Here is a 6,081-nt window from a genome sequence, read left to right as displayed (position 1 = left end):
TTCGGTTCCTGCGTATGGAGTGTTCATATCACAACTCATACGTTATGCCAGAGCTTGCCGAAACTACGCAGATCTTTTTTATCGCGCTAGAACTCCAACAAATAGGCTCCTGGAACAGGGTTATGTTGCTACAAGATTGAAGTCACCACTACAGAAGTTTTATGGTCGTCATCATGAACTCGTGGATCGTTATGGTGTATCCATCAGCACCATGAAAACTGATTTATTCAACGGGTCATAGTTTTCCTTTCCTCGTTTGTCTACCCCGGACTTGACTTTTTATGAGCAACTCGGCGGGTGTTTCTAGAAAAGCAGAGGACGCTTCCCCTACAGGTGCACCTGGTCCATGCTCCCAGTTTTTAGTGGAGTCCGAGTTGCTCATTTACTTTTGTTACTTTGTATGTATGATTTTAGTTACTTTATGTTCTTTGTTGTGTATGTCTGTTTTCCATGTCTGGTCTTTGTCCCTGGATTACATTCTTTTGATTACCGCTATAACCTTGGTTCCCTTGATTACTCTTCCACCACTTGGCAAAAGTGATCACCCAGTAATAGAGCTGCATTGCGACATAACCGAAAAAAAATATAGAATCGACAACGAAACTTCGTTACAAGTATGCCAAACAAGACTATTATGAACCCAGAAAAATAATAGATATAGATTGGGAAATCGAATTGAGCAACAACAGTATGCACGAACAATTGGAAAAATTAGTTTAACTAGATGAAGATGAAATCGAAAAGACAATACCGAAAAAAAATTCTGTCGAAGGTTAAGAGAAAGGAACGATTATGGACAAAATGCTTGTAAACAAGAGTTGGAATATTGTAAAGTTAGTAATTACCTATGCGTTCTATTACCAGAAAAGTAACTAAGGAATATGAGAAACATATAGCTAGCCAAGTAAAACAAAATCCAAAGGAATTCTGGAAATCCAGTATACCGGCCCGATTTGTTCAAGAACGGTGACCAAAAGGAATTACCTAGCCACATCTAAAGAAAAGCTGATGTACTAGCTAGCTGAGTTCTTCACATCAGTAAATACAAACGAACTGACACTGAATTGTTGGTTATAGAAAAGGAACAATTTCAAAATCACCTGGACCGGGTAGGATTCACCCTTAGGCTAGAATGATGGTGGAAATCAGCTCAGTTATATGCAAACCAATCACATTTAAAACGTCTAAAGACACGGGACAATTACCAAACGATTGGAAATGTGCTAATATTATTGTGCTATTTGAGAATGAAACAAGAAAATCGCTGGAAATTATAGACCTGTTATATAGTTTGACTAGTATTTATAAGCAACCTTATGGAATCACTTAATTTGTTATAGAGAATATCATAGATCACCTGAGGTAAAATCAGCTATTTGGTAAAAAGTAGTTTGTATTTATAAGTGACCGTTCCACAGTACTTCAAATCTTCGACAGAAATATTAGACAAAAGCGGATGTATAGATGTAATTTATAGCGACTTCATGTAGGCTTTTGACAATGCTCCGCACTTGAGACTACTACATAAACTTCGGAAAATGCCATAATTCTGGAAAAAAAATATCACCTGGGTCAAGGCATTTTTACTAGACAGAAAAAAAACCCCGGGTCATTATAAATGGAGAAAATCGGATTGGACAGAGGTAAAGTGAGGAATAGCACAAGGCAATTTCACCATAAACGATAATTTATAAACTGAGTTTATTTAAGGCGCTGAAAAAGGTCATTTGTTGACTGAAAATTTTGCCCATAATATACTTTATTACTTCATTATAGTGTGTTAACATCTTTATCGGTATCGTTGTACAATCCTTTAGACTTATATAATTATTTTTGTTTGTGCTGCATCGTCATGACTGGACGATCCGATACCCATTAAGTTTGCTGGTTGGCAGATTCCTTTAGACTTTATATATATATATACGTCTCAGAATGTGACGAATCTATTCGCTACACTGCTCCATCGGATCAAATTGATACAGGGAAGATAATTTAGACGTATAGAAAGGTCTGAAAAATTCCCAACGAGGTTAGAACTGTCAAATTTGCGATGCAAATTGTTTGGTCGTTCCCTCCGCGGGACTCGAAATCGTACCGCTGTTTCATCTATGCCAACACTTAGTCCAGCGCCCTAGATCACTCGACCAGCTAGATTATATGGAATATAGCTTTCGCTGGACGGGTCAACAATGGACTTAAGAAAGTACTCATTTACTCAGAGAACAGTTGAAATTAAGAATAGTTTATTGGAATCCATCATAAATGCACCAACAGTAAAGTCCTTTGATGCCAAATTAGATTGACTCTGGAAAAAAACCAACCACAGAAATATCATTACGCCAAAAAAAAATAAAAAAAAATACTCACGACCTCAATAAAGCAAGAAAAGACATGGGGATGACAGCATAGGTCCCCGTCTCTTTCGAAACCTTCATTAATAACATATCCTGTAAGAAATCCAGTAAGAAAAACCTTGTTCCGGAAGCTACGTTGTGAAAAAAATCTAGCATGGTACAAAATTTCTGCGTAGTTACGACAGAAAATTCCATACGCAGGTGCTGAAGGGATGTTGACACAGATAAAAGGAAAGTTGACAATACGAAATGTGTGAAGTCATTGAGTTTGTCGTAAATTTTGGTCGTGAGTTTTCCTTTTCCATCGATCTCTAAGTGTAGATCAAGATATGAGGCTGATTTTAAAGTGTCTGTAGTGTCCTTTTATGGTGGGTGCGATGCATAAAAGACAATACGTCATCTTTTTAGGGGAAACTGAGACCAAAGGATCTGACTAAATGCTTTTCTTTATATTGAATCAGGTCGGCTATAAAGATAGCTTCATGGAGGTGAAGGAATGTTAGAAAATTCTTGTCTATATGTAAATATTTTGGGATTTACATGATTACGACAAACCACCAAAATAGATATTTTTATTACATTTCACAACAGGGACTTCCAAATTATATATTTTTATTCCACATCACAACATGAACACACAATTTACGTGTTATATATCCCTGATCAAAATAAAAAGTATAACAATAAGAATAACAAAGACATAATATGTTGAATACTACATGTACATTTTTTACCGATTTACTCTTCCAGTGACGGATGTATTCGGGGCTACTTTAAGTTGAAAATTCTGACGAACCATCCAAAGGTTGGCGTGTTATATAATTACAATTAAGGATGCTGTCAGGTTAGGTTGTTGCGTCTGCAGAGCAAGTGTTTGGATCAGAAGTAGTTGAGAGGACATGAATAGGCCGAGTTGGTACATGTAGAATGTAGATCTATTCTGTCAATGGTTGGGTGTTTCACAGTCTAATTCTACATGTTTTACAGTAAACAGCCCTCACTTTTGATCTATCAGTCACCCATAAGATCAAGTAAAATAACTAGATCAAGCAAATCAGGTAAACTATTCAGTAATTAAGGGAACCAAGGTTATAGCGGAAATCAAAAGCATATAATCCAGGGACAAAGACAAGACATGGAAAACAGATACACTCAACAAACAACATCAAATAAACAAAATAATATGTACAAAGCAACAAAAGTAATTTGCAACTCGGACTCCATTTGAAGTGTGGTACTCCGGAGTATCACATAAATATTTTTTTATAGTTCTTACCAGAGACTTCATATTGGTAGTTAGTAATTTATAGTCCCTGTTTTGAACCAACCCGGGCTATGAAAAACCAAAACGAAAAGATAAAGGTAACTTATATTGCAGGGTCAGAGGGAATACAGACAGCAGGGATGTAGAAAAAGAACTTCCTAAAATTGAAATCGGATTTGATGTTACTAACAATATAATGAAAGATGATTGAGAACATTTGGTCGTTTAAATCCACCAACATGTCCTTTTTACTTCAACGATTGACTGGAACCACATGGAAGATGAAAGAAAAATAAGTGATTGCCGTGCATGTCTATAATTCACAGTGTTCGTTACCTCATTCTTTTTTTAGTTAGTGAAACATTACCGGTAAAATTCATGTTTAGTTTCTGGGCTTTTCCATCAATAAGGAACTATAAGTCTGATGAAGGAACTAAACTCGACAGTGTTAACGGGTTAATACATCAATTAATGATGGAGTCGAGCACTTATCTTCGTTGGTCTACTTGGATAATCAGGTTAATCCTTATCGACCGTGCTTTATCTGGTAGATCTGTATAGTGATGATGATATTCTGTTCATGGAGAAGCCAAAATACAATTTTAGGACACTCTACCAGCATTTTTGTACTTGTGATCGGGTAATTCAAATTTTATATTGAGTTTGTAATGTAAACATGTTGAACAGGACATTAAAAAGGGATAACAAATTTTGTCTCAGATGAAACACCTCAGTGAGTGTTGGTCACATGTTACTATAAATTAAGTGCACATCCAATTTCTTGGCTGTGTAGTAACAACAACTCCGTCATGGAGTCTACACAAATAGTAAAATACTAAAGCGGGACATCGTGTCATGTTTAGTATAGCTTTTCGATCTGTGCGCACACGTCATCCAGAAACACCCAGTACGTTCTAAGTTAAAGTCTCAATATGGTATACGATATATTTATCATTGACAAAAATGTTATGATCGATTGTAAACGCAAATATCTCTACCAGCTGATTAACTAAATGCTTTATTAATGAAAAATAATAATAAAAGAAAGTGTTAGTGTTTTTGTACTTATTCACACATTTGTTTAAATTTAAAGAGAAGTAACTGCATATTTTGTTTTGTACAGTTTAAAATCACACCATATTTCAGACGTCGATTTCTTAGAATACCGTAACATTAATTTTGTTTCGCATTCTTGATTATATATACTTCTATGTACTGCTAACTTCCTGGAACTGTCACTTAAAAATTAATTATTTCCACTAAAGCTTCGGCACTATACACTTAAACTATCGATTAAGCCCAGTAATTTAACTGTTAGGTTAAGTACATGTCCCCTTTTTCATCATGACTGTATGAATTGAATAGCGGGTCAATATTGGGTTGTCGTCCTTTATTCGACTTATCTTTGTAACGTTAATACTTTCAAAAAAATATATAGTCGGTGTTTGTTACACCAGCTGCATCTTCATTTTATAATTACCCACGTGGGTTTTAAATTGGGAGCATGACAGAGCGTCAACGCAGCTCAGTCCAGCCACTAGTATGATATTCTCGGAGTTGTTAGGAAGACTGGCCTCGTCTACGTATACTGACTTCCGTTAGTTTACTAGAATACAGTCTTCTAACAGAACTTACTAACAGAATCCTATAACGGTCGGCCGTTCGAGATCCTCAAGGATAGCTAAAACCGTTATCAAAAAAGTCATCAGCATCATCAACAAGCCGTTAAGTAGATATAATTAACTCGTTTATTGTGTTAATTCGCGTTCGTTCGTTCTAATAGCATTAAAACCTATGATTTTTCAACACTGTAAACTTCTATTCCCCATGCTCAATTGGAGTCCCGACTTAAAAACATTGTACATCGTTGTTTTTTCAAAAAAGATGGTACACCTAGATACAAGTGTGTAGTTCTTGGTGGGGATTCCTCATGCTTTGCAAGAAGTAGTTCCAGATCATCTTCTGAATGTACAGAAGAAGATGTTTGCAGAATGCTGGAATTTTTATTTTAATCGACAACATATTTGTCCAGTGTGGTGGACGTGTTTTTCAACAAACGGTCGACATTCCAATGGGAACAGATTGTGCTCCTTTACTTGCTAACCTATTCCTTCACTCTTGCGAGGCTGACTTTATAGCTGATCTGATCAGAAAGAAAGAATATCGTTTGGCTAGATCCTTCGATCTCAGTTTCCGCTGCATAGATGACGTGTTATCTTTGGACAATCCTAATTTCGGGGATTTGATACATCGCATCTACCCAAAAGAACTTGAGGTAAAGGATAATACAGACACTGTGAAGTCAACCTCATATCTTGACCTACACTTAGAAATCGATGGTAGAGGAAAACTATTGACAAAACTTTACGACAAACGTAATGACTTTTCATTTAAAATTGTCAACTTTACTTTCATCTATGACAACATCCCTTCGGCTCCTGTGTATGGAGTGTTCATATCACA

The sequence above is a fragment of the Perna viridis genome, chromosome 2, assembly GCF_037379345.1.
Source record: "Perna viridis isolate PV_CMFRI_1.1 ecotype Kerala chromosome 2, ASM3737934v1, whole genome shotgun sequence".
Taxonomy (NCBI): Eukaryota; Metazoa; Mollusca; class Bivalvia; order Mytilida; family Mytilidae; genus Perna; species Perna viridis.
The sequence above is the reverse complement of the archived record's forward strand: the minus strand, read 5'-3'. Positions refer to the sequence as shown.